This window comes from Plecotus auritus, assembly GCF_963455305.1.
Source record: "Plecotus auritus genome assembly, chromosome: 1".
NCBI classification, from domain to species: domain Eukaryota; kingdom Metazoa; phylum Chordata; class Mammalia; order Chiroptera; family Vespertilionidae; genus Plecotus; species Plecotus auritus.
Genome location: NC_137770.1, coordinates 30,507,084 through 30,524,721, shown reverse-complemented (window position 1 = coordinate 30,524,721; position 17,638 = coordinate 30,507,084). Strand labels below are relative to the sequence as shown.

The window sequence follows — 17,638 nt, the reverse complement described above, 5'->3', positions numbered from 1 at the left end:
TTTTTTTTTAACATTTTTTTTAATTTTTATTTTTTAAATAAATCTTTATTCAGATTATTACAATTGTTTCTCCTTTTTCCCCCCATAGCTCCCCTCCACCCGGTTCCCACCCCACCTTCTGCCCTTACCTCCCCACAACTGTCCTCATCCATAGGTGTATGATTTTTGTCCAGTCTCTTCCTGAACCCCCCCATAATTTTTTTTTTCTTTTTGCTTTTTCGGTTGAGTGTTTTTTGCTTCTTTGTATTTCAATTCTTTGACTTGATTCTTGTGTTCCTTTAGTCTGTTGTTGGGTCTCTGTATAATATTTTTTATTTCAGTCAGTGTATGTTTAATTTCTAGTTGGTCCTTTTTCATATCTTCGAGGGTCTCGTTATATTTATCGGCCTTTTCTAGGATATTCTTTTTTTTTTTTTTTTTTTAAATATATTTTATTGATTTTTTACAGAGCGGAAGGGAGAGGAGGGATAGAGAGTTAGAAACATCGATGAGAGAGAAACATCGATCAGCTGCCTCCTGCACGCCCCCCACTGGGGACGTGCCCGCAACCAAGGTACATGCCCTTGACCGGAATCGAACCTGGGACCCTTGAGTCCGCAAGCCGACGCTCTATCCACTGAGCCAAACCGGTTTTGGCTCTAGGATATTCTTGAAAAGCCTTATAACCGTGGTTTTGAATTCTATATCCAGTAGTTTGTTTTCCTGCATTTCTTTCGTTTGTGATCTGTTTCTTTGATGCCGCATTTTCATTGCTTCCCTGAGTTGGTAGGGTAGATTTGTGTGCTAGATTTCCTAAATGGCCCAGTGGGTAGGCCTCCCCAGTTAACCTGAGGTGGATACTCTTGGTGCACCCCTTTGTGGACTGTGTGTACAGCCTTGTTGTAGTTAAGTCTTGATTGTTGTTGGTATCACTGGGAGGAATTGACCTCCAGGCCAGTTGGCTGTAAGGATCAGCTGTGTCTATGCTGGGAGAAGTTCGGTGCTGGATACAGCCTTATAGGATTAGACTTGCCAAATTACAGTAGCCTGTGTGCTCAGCTTGGATGGGGTGGAGTCTCAGGACGGAGCAGACAGTCTTGGCTTCCCGTCAGCCTTACCCTTGTGCGCGCGCGCCTCCAGACCTCTGCCTTCCCTGGGTCCCGAGTCTCCGCCCGAGAGTCCAGATTCCCCCCCGTAAGAGCATGGGTTTCCAGGGGCTCGCCTGGAACTGGGGTTCAGTGCAGTCAGAACTGGGGTTCAGTGCAGTCAGGAGCTTCCGACTCCCTTCTGCTAGGGAAAGCCTGTGGCAACCTCCGCAGCCTTTGTGCACACTGGCGCGTGCGCCTCCAGACCCCTGCCCACCGGGGCTCCCCCGGGTCTCCCCCAGGTCTCCGAGTCTCCGGGTGCCTTTCTCTCTAGATGACAGTCCAGACTCCCCCTATATGAGCCTGGGTCCACGGGGTTTTTCCCGGGACTGGGGTTCAGTGCAGTCAGAACTGGGGTTCAGTGCGGTCGGGGGCTTCCTTCCCCCTTCCGCCAGAGAAAGTCAGCCAGGCTCTCAGCCGCCCTTCCTCTCTGCGCGCACAAAGACCCTTTGCCGTACCTCCAATTCTCTGTGAGCTTTTCTCTTTCCTTCTAGTTGTAGAATTTCCACTCAGCCAGTTTTCCTGTGGTTCTGGATGGTGTCCGTTCTGTCTTTTAGTTGTAATTTTGAAATTGTTGTGCGAGGCAGCAGTTTAGGTGCTTACCTATGCCGCCATCTTGGTTTCTCCCAAATATGAGCATTTTTAGAAGTGACATACTTCTATACTTTTTTGGCAAAAAGAACACCACCAAATAATTTTTCAAAATATTCATTTGCAGTAACTTTCAAAAAAGCAGTTTTCTCACTTGTTACACTATTAATTTTATCTTGAAGGAGCAGTTTTAGAATATTGTTTTTTAGTATCTATAAAGTAGCATATTACTGACAGCCACCTTATCATCATTGAAAAAGTCAGCAAAATTTGCATGCACTTGTCTTCTTGTGAAAGAAAAGTCAAGTTATTTATAGGTTCTGACAACTATTTTATTTTATTTTTTTAATATATTTTATTGATTCTTTACAGAGAGGAAGGGAGAGGGATAGAGAGTTAGAAACATCGATGAGAGAGAAACATCGATCAGCTGCCTCCGGCACACTCCCCACCAGATATGTGTCCGCAACCAAGGTACATGTCCTTGGCCGGAATTGAACCTGGGGCCCTTGAGTCCGCAGGCCGACGCTCTATCCACTGAGCCAAACCGGTTAGGGCTTCTGACAACTATTTTAATACTCAGACAAGGAATACCAGCAAGTCTCTGAGTGGAGCCAAATATCTTTTTCATCAATCCTGTTTCATCATAGCCCACCACACCACTGTATAAAGATTCTGCTATGTAAAAGTCTTTTTTTCCCCTACAGAAATGAACACATTGACATCATACCTTAACCACAAAAAATAATAAGGGCAAGCACCACTGTCAATCCATCTGCACTGTGGAACTCGTGTCTCCCTCAAGATACCAAAATGACTCATAAGCAGCTGGCATCCAGACTAAATAAGGACTCCAGTGTCCATCTGTATATTAAGCAGTGGCAAAGCTCAATTTTAGATTTTAAAAAATATAAATAGAAATCTAACATTTTCTTTTAACATCCCAATGGACCATCCATCATGCACACCCTGGATGTGCCTGCCCATTCTACTTCACTCCGGGGGCTATTACTTTAGAGGATGGGGCAGCTTGAGACCATGTCCATTTCATTGCTGAGGAATGTGAGGCCTAGACAGGTACAGTAAATTGAAGCCAGAGAGGCCTTGGTTAGATAGACCTTCCTAAAATGGCTCCATCCTTCATCAGTCTTGTGCAAATTATGTAATCTCTGTGCTTATGTTTCTACATTTGTAAAATGGAATAATATTGTGAAGTGGAGATAATAACACCTTATGGGACTGATGTGAGGATTAAATAATCTTGTTAATGACACCATAATATCTTTCTTAAACCCTCATAAATTGAGCACACTCCCCAACCCTTGACCTCTCCATCTGCTTCACAAGGATCATGGAGGCCATCGTTGAGAATTTCCTCAATTTCAGGTCTCCCCGTGGCAAAACTCCTCTTATCTAAGTACAGTGCTTTCACTGTGCTCTGGAACCATCTCATGTTATCTTCTTTTGGACTCTGTTCCATCGGTTATCCCCTCTTTCCCCAAATAATCCACTCCAATACTACTGGCCTTTCCCCTTAGTTGGAAAATATGTTCAAGTATCTCCAACATTGAAAAGAATTTTTTAAAACTTAGGTAATAAGCTAAAATTCATATTTACACTCTCCTCTCATTTCTGAGAGGAAATAACAGTTGGTTTGGTATTTATAGACCAACATAATTATTTTTTTTAATTTATTCATAGATTTTTGAGAGAGAAACATTAATTTGTTGTTCCACTTACTTATGCATTCATTACTTGATTCTTTTTTTTTTAATATATTTTATTGATTTTTCACAGAGAGGAAGGGAGAGGGATAGAGAGTTAGAAACATCAATGAGAGAGAGACATCGATAAGCTGCCTCCTGCACACCCCCCACTGGGGATGTGCCCGCAACCAAGGTACATGCCCTTGACCGGAATCGAACCCAGGACCCCTCAGTCCCCAGGCCGACGTTCTAGCCACTGAGCCAAACCGGTTAGGGCTCATTACTTGATTCTTGTATGTGTCCTGTGGGGATTGAACCCACAACTTTGGCATATCAGAATGATGCTCTAAGCAACTGAGCTACCCAGCCAGGGCTAATTCTGTAATTTTTGCTTTACATGTTTGAAAGCTCTTTTATTAGGTATATATATAGTTAGGATTATTATGTCTTCTTTTGTTATATTTTATTATATTATTATATTCCTAGAGGCCCAATGCACAAAATTTGGGCAAGGGGCTTGGCCCTTGCAGCCCTGGCTTCGTCCGAAAGGTCATCCGGACAGTGGTCTGGAAGATCGTCTGGACAGTGGTTCTGCTATTCGGTCCAATTAGCATAATAGCTCTTTATTATATAGGATATTGGTTATTATATTGATACTTTTGTTATTCTAAAATACCCCTTTTTATCTCCCGTAGTACCTGTGTCTTGAAATCTGTTTTATCTGATACTAATATAGCCATTCCACTTTCTTATGCTTTACTATTTGCATATCTTTCTCTATTTACTTTCAAACTATGTGTCTTTATGTTTTATTTATTTAAAGTGTGTATTTTATAGGTAGTAAATGCTGCTAAACATCTTACAATGCACAGGACATCTCACAATAAAGAATAATCCAGCCCTGGCCGGTTTGGCTCAGTGGATAGAGTGTCTGCCTAGGGACTGAAGAGTCCCAGGTTCGATTCTAGTCAAGGGCACGTGCCTAGGTTGCAGGCTTCTCCCCAGTGGGGGGTGTGCAGGAGGCAGCCAATCAATGATTCTCTCTTACTATTGACTAGAAGCCTGATGCACAAAGATTCATGCTAGAATAGGCTTTCCTTTCCTTGGCTGGCGGCACCGCCTTTCCACTCTGGCCCAGGCGTCCTGCCCCATCACTCGGTCTGTGTATGCAAATTAACCTCCATCTTTGTTGGGTTAATTTGCATATCACTCCTGATTGGCTGGTGGCATGGCGGTCAGTTTACATGTTTTTCTATTATTAGGTAAGATGTTTCCATATCTTCCTCCCTCTCCCTTTCTCTCTGAAATCAATAAAAGTATATTAAAAAATAAAAATAATCCAGAGCCAAACATGGTGAGAAACCCTGATCTATAGGTAGCAATGAGTGGTTGGGGTGAAACTTGAGGAAAATAGAAATCCTTCAGATGATGTTATTACAGGGCTTTTAAGCAAGGAATGTAGGGGTGATATTGATGCTTATACTTTCCACTGATACTGGAGGTTTAGAGAGATTTGGGCATTCTAGAATCTTGATTTTGTTGTGTGCTCCCCATTTCAAGTTTCGGTATCACACCGTTCCCTATCAATGCCCTATATTTTTCTAAAGACTTGTAACAAGGCTATGAAATCAACTAATGTTGTAATTCTGAAACTGCACAATTTTGTGTTTGATTTTCAGCAAGATTAGTCTGCAGGTACAAAAATAAGGATTTCTTTTAAGGCTACTATTGAAGCTTTTGTTCTTTGACTGTGACTTTAACTGAATGTTTAATGACTTGAACTTTACATTTCTTTTTTTAAAAAAATATGTTTTTATTGATTTCAGAGAGGAAGGGAGAGGGAGAGAGAGAGAGAAACATCAATGATGAGAGAGAATCATTGATGGGTTGCCTCCTGCATGCCCCACACTAGGGATCAAGCCCACAACCTGGGCATGTGCCCTGATGGGGAATCAAACCACAACCTCCTGGTTCATAGATTGATGCTCAACCATTCTGCCATGCTGCCTGAGCTCCATTTCTTTATTTTTTATAAATCCTCACCCAAGGGTATTATTCCATTGATTTTAGAGAGAGAGGGAAAGACAGAAATATCAATGTGAGAGAGACACATTGATTGATTGTCTCCTGCATGCCCCTGACCAGGGCCCATGCTGGGGAGGAGCATGCAACCTAGGTATGTGCCCTTGACAGGAATCGAACCTGGGACCCTTTGGTCCGCAGGCTGACACTCTATCCACTGAGCCAAACCAGCAAGCGCTCCATTTATTTTGTTTTCTTTTTTCCCTTTTCTCCATTTATGTAAGTTCTTCAGTGCAATCAAATGCTACCACTCCCAGCCTGCAGTTATTATAGTCACTATTACTGTCAAATTGTCAAATGTGTCTCTAGAGCATTTGCTGAAGTTGTGAGGTTATTTTTTTAAATTTCTTTATTGATTAAGGTATCACATATTTGTCCTCATCCCCCCATTCCCATCCCAAACCCCTCCCCATACATGCCCCCACCCCCCTGTTGTCTGTGACCACTGGTTAGGCTTATATGCATGCATACAAGTCCTTTGGTTGATCTCTCCTCCTTACCTCCACCCTCCCCTACCTTCCCTCTGTGAAGTTGATTATTTATGATGCCACTACATCCCATTTCCCATTTACAAGTTGCTCAATATTGAATTTGAGTTTAAGGATATGACCAAATCAACCCACAATCCTCTATCTCAAAGTCTATTTCCTAAAACCACTCTTGGGACCATTTCATATATTAGGTTTCTATAAAGAAGCGAAAACTATGGCAGATATCTTAACTAATAAAATTAATGTAAAGAGCTATTGGAGACATCACAGGTATTGGAGAATTGAAAAGGAAAAGTGGAACAAAGAAGTAGAAACTGCAAGAAGTAGATGGGATAGTAAAGGGTCAAGGTTGGGATTATTGGGACCAAACACTTATAGGGGCCCCAGAGAGCCAGAACCTGGACCTAGAGGAGAACATGCTGCGGATTTACCACTGGCACCTCTGTAGCTCAGAGGAGGGCCCTGTGTTGTCGGGACCCTGACCTCTAAGGAGGGTGGCTGACTAACTGGTACTGGTATCTCTGAGGAATGTGATGAGGCTCCTTCTGGGAAAATGTACAGAAATCCAAAGCTAGAACCAACTGCTGCTGCTGGCAGGAAGAACTGTTGCCTGGGCGACACTGACAGAAACAGGAAGCAAACAGGAAGGAGCAAGTTTCTTCTCCCTTCTTCCTGCTTCTGATCTCCCACTGTTTGCAGAACCTAACAGAGAGTCAGCCTGGCAGAGGAAAAATGGGAATTTCAGAGACCCAGTCTCAGCACCACAAAACACAGTATGGGTGGGCAGGTTGGAAGCTGAGGAACAATCTATATATATAAAGCCTAAGCAACCGTTATGACCGAACGACCGGTTGACCAGTCGCTATGATGTGCACTGACCACCAGGGAGCAGACGCTCAATGCAGGAGATGCCCCCTGGTGGTCAGTGAGCTCCCACAGCCAACCTCTCATGGCAGGCCACCAACCTCCTGCGGTCCCTTCCCTCCCCTTCTCCCCCGCGCCCCCTGGCTTGCTGGCCCCAATAGGCTCCTCCCGGCTGGTGGCCAACCTCCTGCGGGCTCTTCCCCCCACTCCCCTTGGACTGGGCAAGATGGCCCTGATCGCCGGCTAGGCTGAGGGACCCCACCTGTGCACGAATTTGTGCACTGGGCCTTAGTTTCTTTATAACCAGCAGAGTTAGACAAACCTTGTTCAGAATACATCCAAAAGGATAAGGGAGAGGCAGGAGTCTAGGGCATTTCACAAGTTTCTAGCATCAGTAACTAAATGAAAAACGGAGAAAGAAGTGAAATATATGTGAAGTGGGCAGTAGAGAGGAACTTGAGTGTAGTGTGTGAAAAGATCTGTTGGGGTTGATAAATTTAGTTCAAAAACAATAAAAGGCATAAACATTGAATTTGAAACAAGGGAAGGGTATGTTTAAAACAATGCATAGCTTTCTATTTCCCAATAATCTTTTGGTCCATCTAGAAGTATCATATACTTTCTCCTATACCCTACAATAGGCCTTCTTCCTTGTCTCAAGATAGTAACAAAAGTTTGGTATATGCTCTTAACAAAATTATCTGAAAACTTGGCTTCTAACATTGGTTGTTGATGTGAGAGTAAGGCAATAGTCCTGAAAGTAAATAATTTCCACTGAATCCTCATATTTTTAGTATGGCACCCTATTCTTCACCAGACAAGATACCCTCTACTTTATCCTTTCCAGGGAATCAATCCTAAGTGTTCTTCAAAGGCCCTAGAGGGACAGTTACTTGGGAGCCAGGGGGGAAATCTGGTGGTTTAACTACTTATGAAATAGACTTTTAATCTATTGATTTTTTAGAGAGAGTGGGAGGGAAGGAGAGAGGGGGAGAAAGAGAAACATAGATGTGAGAGAGACACATCAATTGGTTGCCTCCTGCATGTGCTCCAACCATGGGGGCCTGCAACCCAGGGACATACCCTTAACTGAAAATCGAACCTGCAACCATTCTATCTATGGGCCAAAGCTCTAACCACTGAGAACACTGGCCAAGGCTACCTCTGCTTCTTAAAAAAATATATGTGTGTGTATGTGTGTGTGTGTGTGTGTATGTGTGTATCCCTAGCTGGTTTGGCTCATTGAATAGAACATCGGCCTGCAGACTAAAGGGTCCTGGGTTTGATTCTTGTCAAGGCCATTTGGTTGCAGGCTCCTCCCCAGCCTGGGGCCCTGGTCGGGGCTCGTAGAGGATGCACCAATCAATGTGTTTCTCTCACATCAATGTTTCTCTCTGTTTTTTCCTCTCTCTTTCACTCTCCCTAAAAATCATTGTAAAAATATAAAAATATACTCTGGTGAGAATTAACAACAACAAAATTATATATATATTAGAGGCCCGGTGCACAAAATTCGTGCACGGGGGGGGGGGTGGGTCCCTCAGCCCAGCCTGAACCCTCTCCAATATGGGACCCCTCAAGGGATGTCCAACTGCCTGTTTAGAACTGATCCCGGTGGGATCGGGCCTAAGTGGGCAGTCAGACATCCCTCTCACAATCCAGGACTGCTGGCTCCCAACTGCTCACCTGCCTGCCTTCCTGATTGCTTCTAACCGCTTCTGCCTGCCAGCCTGATCACCCCCTAACCACTCCCCTGCCAGCCTGATTGATGTCTAACTGCTCCCCTGCCAGCCTGTTTGCCCCCAACTTCCCTCCTCTGTCGGCCTGGTAACCCCTAACTGCCCTCCCTTGCAGGCCTAGTCCCTCCCAACTGCCCTCCCCTGCTGGCCATCTTGTGGTGGCCATCTTGTGTCCACATGGGAGCAGCCATCTTGTGTGTTGGAGTGATGGTCAATCTGCATATTACTCTTTTATTAGATAGGATAGAGGCCTGGTGCATGGGTGGGGGCCAGCTGGTTTGCCCTGAAGGGTGTCCCGGATCGGGGTGGGGGTTCCCTTGGGGCGTGGGGTGGCCTGGGCGAGGGGCCTGTGGTGTTTTGCAGGCTGGCCACGCCCCCCGGCAACCCAAGCAGAGGCCCTGGGATCTGAAATTTATTTATCTTCTACAATTGAAACTTTGTAGCCTGGAGCGGAGCCAAGCCTTCTGCTCCCTCCATGGCAGCAGCCATTTCTGTTGGAATTTATTTAACTTCTATAATTGAAACTTTGTAGCCTTAAGCAGAGGCCTGGGTCAGCCAGGGTGTGCGGAAAGCTTGGCTTCCTCCATCGCCAGGGAAACCCAAGCCTCCCTCCTGCTCTCTCTGTGGCTGCAGCCATCTTGGTTGGGGTTAATTTACATACTTGCTCCTGATTGGCTAGTGGGCGTGGTTAGTGGGCATGGCTTGTGGGTGTGGCAGAGTGATGGTTAATTTGCATATTACTCTTTTATTAGATAGGACTAGTGGCCCGGTGCATGGATTCATGCACATTGAAAGGAAATTAATTAGAAGAAAGATTCCTGCAGTAATTACATTACTGCAAAAAATTACATGTCAAAATAGTATATATAATATAGTATTATAAAATTAAAATACAAAATATTTTAATATTGCTATTTGCCCTTTCATAGAAGTATCAGAGATGAAAGAAAATTAGTAAAATGTATATGAAAATAATATATAAATTGATTAATAAATAAACAATATTCTGTCGATGATGTCACTTCCTTTCGGCTTCAGAGGTACGTTGTGCCAATAGTTGGTCTTCAGATACATTCTGGCATCCCATGCGATTGGTGCCAGTGAGAGCTTTATATGTATTGTGCATACGTGAGTCAACGTTTATTTTTAAATTGCCAGTGCGCGTCATATGTACTGATTGGTTGGTAAGACAGACGGTTGGACGGTCACTTAGCCTTTTATATATATAGACTAGAGGCCCAGCGCACGAAATCGCATGCGATAGCCCGCCGCTGCTTGCTGTGCTCGCAGCCCCGCCCACCCACCTGCCGCCCCGTGTGCGCCGCCCCGCCTCGCCGTACTCACCACCCCGCCCGCCTGCCACCCACCTTGCTGCGATCAGAGCGTATGGGCCACAGGGGAGAGACCAAGAGGTGCTCAATGCACCTCATGGTGACTGGTCTAGCGGTTGTTCTAGATGCAAAAGGTTCCTCTGGCCTTTTATTATATAGGATATATTTTTTATTATTCATTTAAAAGAGGAAGGGAGAGGGAGAGAAAGATAGAAACATCAACTATGAGAGAGAACCAATTGATCAGCTGCCTCTTATATGCCTCACATTGGGGATTGAGCCCACCACCCAGGCTTATGCCCTGACTGGGAATCAAACTGTGACGTCCTGGTTCATAGATCGACACTAAACCCAATGACACCACTCACTGCAGAACCAAAGGAATGCTAATTCACCAGCCTTCCAACCCCTATTATTAGGTGAACTTGTCCCATTGGAGACATGTGTGTTCCACCCTCATTCTTCATGGAAGTTTTTCTAAATGAAATCAGGCATCTTTCCAAAGAGGTAGTCCCATTCCAGTTCCTTAGGAGAAAAACAGTTCCCTATATCTCTAAACTACCAAAATAAGGATACACTTTCCTCACTTGCTAAGTCTTTTATGTTTCCAACTAGCTTGCAAGCTTCTTGAGTGCCTTGCTACATGTTTTTATAATCTTTATAATACCTAATAATATTACAAAAATTTATAGAAGAGATCAGTGGGCAGAAAGTATGAATAGAATTTCAATAGAAGGAAATAGTTTTTAGAAAGAGCCTAATTAGTGGTTCTTCTAAGTTTTTACCTTTATCTTCAACACACTAAACAAATCCAATCAAGGGTACCATATTAAAAACCTTTCTTGTATAGCTTCAGCGCTGGGTACTCTATTCAACAGGTTTTAGTTGACCTGTGTGGCACTCATTCATTACTAATAGCTTTCATTTCCTGTATCAGTTAGGGATTGTTTTCCTGGTAACAAAGATTTGGTTGCAGTGGCTTTAAAAAATTAGTTTTGCCCTAGCCCAGTGGTCGGCAAACTCATTAGTCAACAGAAAGGCAAACCGCGGCTTGCGAGCTGCATGTGGCTCGCGAGCCGCAGTTTGCTGACCACTGCCCTAGCCGATTTGGCTCAGTGGATAGACCCCTCGAACTGAAGAGTCCTGGGTTCAATTCCGGTCAAGGGCAGGTTCCTAGGGTGCAGGCTAGATCCCTGGCCCTAGTCAGGATGTGTGTGGGAGGCAACCAATGGATGTCTCTCTCACATCCATGCTTCTCTCTCTCTGTCTCTCCCCCTCCCTGCCACTCTCTCTAAAAATTAATGGAAAAATATCCTCTGGTGAGGATTAACAAAAAAAAAATTATTTTATCAGTTAAAAGAAGTCCAGAATTAGGTAGTTCAGTGTTAATATGAAAACGACAGAAGGCATAAAGGATTCAGGCTTTTTTACTTCTCCATTCTATCTTTTCTAAGCCTTTGGCTTCCATCGTCAGGGTGCCACTGCAGTCAGGCCCTCATCTTAGCCTGAAATAAGTGGAAAGGCAATGACAACATGGCAAAACAACACAACAAAAACTCACAAAAAACCCTGTGGTAGTTGTCTGCACTCTTTTTTGGAACTTTATCATAAGTCCAATGCAAAAAGTTTTAGTTACACCTCATTGGCCAGAACTTAAGTGACATGGTCCTACTCATTCCCAATGGAGACTTAGTGTTTTTTTAAGTGCGATTTTAAAAGGCTCCTGCCTTCTGTTATTAAGCATAGAGGAGGTGGCTATGAGGCAGGCCACTCCCTGCCACAGTTCCTTTTGAACTTTCTGTACATGATTTCCCAGTGCTTGGCATGAGGTTGTCCTTAGAATCAATGAATAAATGCATAATGCACTTATAGATAAATCAAGCAGTTCACAGAATGATCTCTTTTTTTAAATTGATTTTGTTTCTAGAGCAGTTTGAGGTTTACAGAAAATTTTAACAGAAAGTACAGAGAGTTCCCATACACCTCCCTAACCACCCTCATACAGTTTCCCTTATTATTAACATAGTGTGATCTTTGTTAATATTGATACATTATTACCAACTGAAGTCCACAGTTGATTTTAAGGTTTTCTCGCTTTGCAGAGTTCTATGGGTTTTGACACATGCATCATGTGTCCATTACTACAATATCATACAGAATAGTTTTACTGCCCTAAAAATCCTATGCACACCTTCCTTCCTCCGAAGGAACCCCTGATCTTTTTATTAAACAGAAAGACAATTTTTTGTAAAAGATTTTTTTATTGATTATTTTTTTAAAGAGAGAGAGAGAGGAAAGAAGAGGGGGGGGAGAGAGAGAAAGAGAAGCATTGATGTGAGAGTGGCTGCCTCCTGCACACCCCCCACCCAGGGATCTAACTGAAACCCAGGCATATGCCTTGACAGGATTTGAACTGGCAACCCATCAGTGCACAGGATGACACCCAACCAAATGAGCCACACTGATCAGGGCCCAATGATCTTTTTACTGTCACCATACTTTTCCCTTTTCCAGAATGTCATATAGTTGGAATCATACAATATACCCTTCTCAGACTCGTTTCTTTCACTTAGCAATATGCATTTAAGTTTCCTCCATGTCTTTCTGTGGCTTACTAGCTCATCATCTTACCTATAATAATAAAAGCGTAATATGCTAATTAGACCGGATGCCCTTCTGGACGAAGCTGCGGTGGCGGGGGCTGAGGCAGAGGCGGCCACAGTGGCAGGGGCAAAAGCAGCAGCTGTGGCAGCGGGGCCGAGCCCCTTGCATGAATTTCGTGCATCGGGCCTCTAGTCACTGAATAATATTCCATTGTATGGATATACCAAAGTTTGATTATCCATTCATCTATTGAAGGACATCTTGGTTACTTTCCATTTATAACTAAAGCTGCTTTAAACATTTGTGTGTAGGTTTTTGTTTTCAACTATTTAGGTGAATATCTAGGAGCATGATTGCTGGGTTGTATGGTAAAACTATGTTTAGCTTTGTATGAAACTGACAAAATACCTTCAGAAGTGACTACCATTTTGCATTCCCACAAGCAATCAGGCAAGCAGGGAGGGCAGTTAGGGGTGATCAGGCCGGCAGAAGAGGGCAGTTGGGGGAGACCAGGTCAGTAGGGGAGAGCAGTTGGGGGGGGGGGGACCAGGACTGCAGGGGAAGGCAGTTGGGGAGGGGCAGGCCTGCAGGGGAGAGCAGTTGGGGGGGACCAGGCCTGCAGGGGAGGGCAGTTGGGGGGAACCAGGCCTGCAGGGGATGGCAGTTGGGGGCAACCAGGCCTGCAGGGGAGGGCAGTTAGGGGTGACCAAGCCGGCAGGGGAGGGCAGTTAGGGGCAATCAGGCTGGCTGGGGAGCAGTTAGGCTTCGATCAGGCTGGCAAGGGAGTGGTTAGGGGGTGATCAGGTTGGCAGGCAGAAGTGTTTAGGGGCAATCAGGCAGAGGCAGGCGAGAGGTTGGGAGCCAGCAGTCCTGGATTGTGAGAGGGATGTCCGACCGCCCGTTTAGGCCCGGTCCTGATGGGATTGGGCCTAAATGGGTGGTCGGACATCCCTCAAAAGGTCCCAGATTGGAGAGGGTGCAGGCTGGGCTGAGGGACACCCCCTCCCAATGCAAGAATTCCGTGCACCGGGCCTCTAGTTACTTAATGAAATACTGGTGTCTCATTGTTGTTTTAATTTGCAATTCCCTAGTAACATGTAATGTTGAACATCTTTTCATGTGCTTATTTGGATATCACATATCTTTTTTGGTGAAGTGTCTATTCAGGTCTCTCATTCATTTTTTTTTTTAATATATTTTATTGATATTTTACAGAGAGGAAGGGAGAGGGATAGAGAGCTAGAAACATCGATGAGAGAGAAACATCGATCAGCTGCCTCCTGCACACCTCCCACCAGGGATGTGCCCGCAACCAATGTACATGCCCTTGACCGGAATCGAACCCGGGACCCTTGAGTCCGCAGGCCGACGCTCTATCCACTGAGCCAAACCGGTTTCGGCCTCTCATTCATTTTTAATTGGGTTGTTGAGTTCCCAAAAGTTCTTTGTATAGTCTGGATAACAAATCTTTATTAAATAATGTGTTTTTCAGATATTTCCTCCCAATCTGTGGCTTCTCTTTTCATTCTCTTGTCTAATCAATATTTTTAGCATAAAGTGGCTTTTTTGTGATGTCCCCCCTTTTTAAAATGGCTTTTTTTGTTTTTATTGATTTTGAGAGAGAGGGGAAGGAAGAGGAATAGAGAGATAGAAATATCGATGAGAAAGGAACACCACTGATTGCCTGCCTCCTGCATGCATCCCTATTGGGGATGGAGCCGGAAACCTGGGCATGTGCCCTAACCAGGAATCAAACCAGTGAGCTCTTGGTTCCTGTGTCGACACCCAGTTGCTGAGCCACACCAGCCGAGCTGTCCCTCCCTTTAAGAAAAAGTGTTGTTTTGTTTGTTTTTATTGATTTGAGAGAGAGAAGGAGGGAGAGGGAGAGGGAGAGGGAGAGAAAGAAAACTCAATGAGAGAGATTGGCTGCCTCCTGCAAACCCCTACTGGAGATTGAACCTGAAACCTGGGCATGTTCCCTGACTGGGAATTGAACCAGTGACCTCTCCGTGCATGGGATGATGCCCAACTGAGTCACATGAGCCAGGACATTATTTAGTCCTAATATTATTTATTTGCTCCTATTATCTTTTATCTGGGTCCATCTCACAGGACTTTATCTTTTCAAAGATCTAACCTTGGTTTTTTTGGCCACTTATATTACATCTATTTCTATTTTAATTTATTCTTTGATCTTTATATTCTTCCTTCTATAGAATTTTGGATTTATTCTTTTGTTTTTTTCTAATGTATTAAGCCAATCACTTATATAATTAATTTTGAGTCTTATTTTCTAGTGTAAAATCATAGATTATTAATTTACCTTACCTATAAATTCTTATATATGTAGTATTTTTATTACCTCTCAAATCTAATATTATAAATTTCCATTGAGATTTCTTCTTTGATCTTTCAGTTGTTTTTTTAAATCTCCAAATATATGGAGTTCTAAAAATAATAATTTTATTATTGATTTCTAACTTAATTGTAATATGGTGAGAGAATGAGATCTGTATGATAGCATTTCACCCCCAATTTGTAGGAAGTTGTACAATGGCCTAACTAAAAATTAATTTTCTTAAATCTTCCTGTTATGTTTGAAAAATAGCTGTGATCTCAAAATGCTGGGTGGAGATCTATACACGTTCCTTCGAAAATCTTAATAGCCCTGGTATGGCTCAGTGGATAGAGTGTTGGCCTGCAGACTGAAGGGTCCCGGGTTTGATTCTGGTCAAGAGTATGTACCTTGGTTGCAGGCTCGATTCCCAGTGGGGGGCGTGTCTCTCATCGAAATTTTTAACTCTCTATTCTTCTCCCTTTCTCTCTGTAAAATCAATAAAATATATTAAAATAAATAAATAAATGTTAATAGTATTGAAGGCATTCCTGCAATGACTGGCAATTCTTGGATATCTTCAGATTTAAGAGTGCTATACACTGAATGTTCTATGTCCTCTCAAAATTCATATGTTATAAACTAACTCCAATATAATGGTATCATAAGGCAGGGGCTTTGGGAAGTGATTAAGTCATGAGGGTGGAGCCCTGGTGAATGGGATTAGCGCCTTATAAAAGAGGCCCAAGAGAGCTCCCGACTCTTTTGGCCAAGTGAGGACACAATGAAAAGGACAGATGTCTATAAACCAGGAGGCAGCCACTTACCAGGCAATAAACCTGTTGGCGCCTTGATCATGGACTTCTAGCCTCCAGAACTGTAAGAAATAAACTTCTGTTTATAAGCCAACTTGTGTTGTTTATAAGCCACTTAGTTAATGGTATTTTGTTATAAAAGGCTAAATGGACTAAGACAAAGAGTGAAGTATTAAAAAGCTGATTGGAAATTCTTTATGCACAGATGAGCCTTGTTTACTGGGTTTTCAATGTAGGATGATTGCTTATGGACCCAGACAGTTCATTATGGGATCCCTCACAGGTCAATATTCTGCCATTCTAATCTATCTTCTACAATTATATTGGCATCTGTTTGTCTGCTATTATCTTCTCTCCTGATCTTTTTTCCATTGGGTTTATAAACTTGACCCTCCTTTAATTTCATTAAATACCTGTTTCAGTATTTTTTAAAAAATCCTTACACAAGGATATGTTTTTTACTGATTTACAACAGGGGTTGGGAACGTCTGGCCTGCAGGCTGTATAAGGTCCACGAAATCATTTGGTCTGGCCCTGCCAAGGCATTAGGGATGAGTTAATTAAATGTTTGACCAAATACAGCAGGCTAATATTTATTTTTATTTTTATTTTTTAATAGATTTTATTGGTTTTTTACAGAGAGGAAGGAAGAGGGATAGATAGTCAGAAACATCGATGAGAGAGAAACATCGATCAGCTGCCTCCTGCACACCTCCTACTGGGGATGTGCCCGCAACCAAGTCACATGCCCCTGACCGGAATCGAACCCAGGACCCCTCAGTCCGCAGGCTGACGCTCTATCCACTGAGCCAAACCGGTTTTGGCCAGCAGGCTAATTTTTAAATTGATATTTTTGTATGGCCTGCAAATCTATATATATAATAGCCTAATATGCAAATTGCCCCCACGGGAGTTCGACCAGGAGACGGATCACTCCCTATGATGTGCTCTGACCACCAGGGGGCAGCATGGACTGAAGGAAGGCCCCTGCCAGCAGCCAGCAGCTGGGGAAGGGAGGCCCTGGCCAGCAGCCAGATGGCCCCTATTGGCCCTGATTGCCAGCCAGGCCTAGGTACTCTACCTGTGTATGAATTTGGTGCACCAGGCCTCTAGTGATGTTATAAATATCTAAATGGCCCTTGGCAGAAAGGAGGTTCCCCACACCCGATTTAGAGAGAGAGGAAAGGAGAGGGAGAAGGAGAGAGAGAGTGAGAGAGAGAGAAACATCAACATAAGTGAGAAACATTGGGGATCGGGGCTGCAAACTAGGTATGTGCCCTGACTGGGGCTAGAACCTATAACTGTATGGGACGATGCTCCAACTGAGTCACCCGGCCAGGGCATTAAAATTTTTTTATTGAAGTATATATGCATTCAGAAAAGTGACCACAAATATGTCTCCTAAACATACAGGTAAACCAGCATTCAGATTAAGTAATAGAACACTGTCAGCACTTCATGAACCTCCCATGTTCTCCTGCAGTCATTACTCCACCAAGACTAATGACTACTTTGACTTCTAACAGCATGGCTATTGGGGTGTTTCCAGTGTAGGATTAGTACAAAGCATGGGCGTGAACTTTTTTTATACATGTTCTTTTAGTGAACATATGGACACATTTCTTTTGAGTACATACCTAGGAGTGAAATTGTTGGGACAAAGGCTTGCATATATTCAGCTTTAGCTGATGCTGCCAAACATTTCAACAAAGTGATTGTGCCAATTTATGTTCCCTTCAGCAGCATATTAAAGTTCCAGTTGCCCCACAAGCTTGCCAATACTTGATCTATACCAGTGGTCGGCAAATTGTGGCTCGAGAGTCGCGGTTTGCCGCTCTGTTGACTAATGAGTTTGCCGACCACTGATCTATACTGTTGGGTTGTTTTTTTATTTTAGGCTTTCTGGTGAGTATGTAATGGTATCTCGCTGTGGTTTTAATTATTTGCATTTACTCT

The 17,638-nt window shown here is 43.5% G+C and overlaps 1 protein-coding gene across 1 annotated transcript in view; it reads left to right on the top strand.

The window, feature by feature from the left end:
* Positions 1-17,638, top strand: part of EXD2 (exonuclease 3'-5' domain containing 2) — an 80,575-nt gene that overhangs the window by 17,440 nt on the left and 45,497 nt on the right. The gene's annotated exons all lie outside the window — the stretch shown is intronic.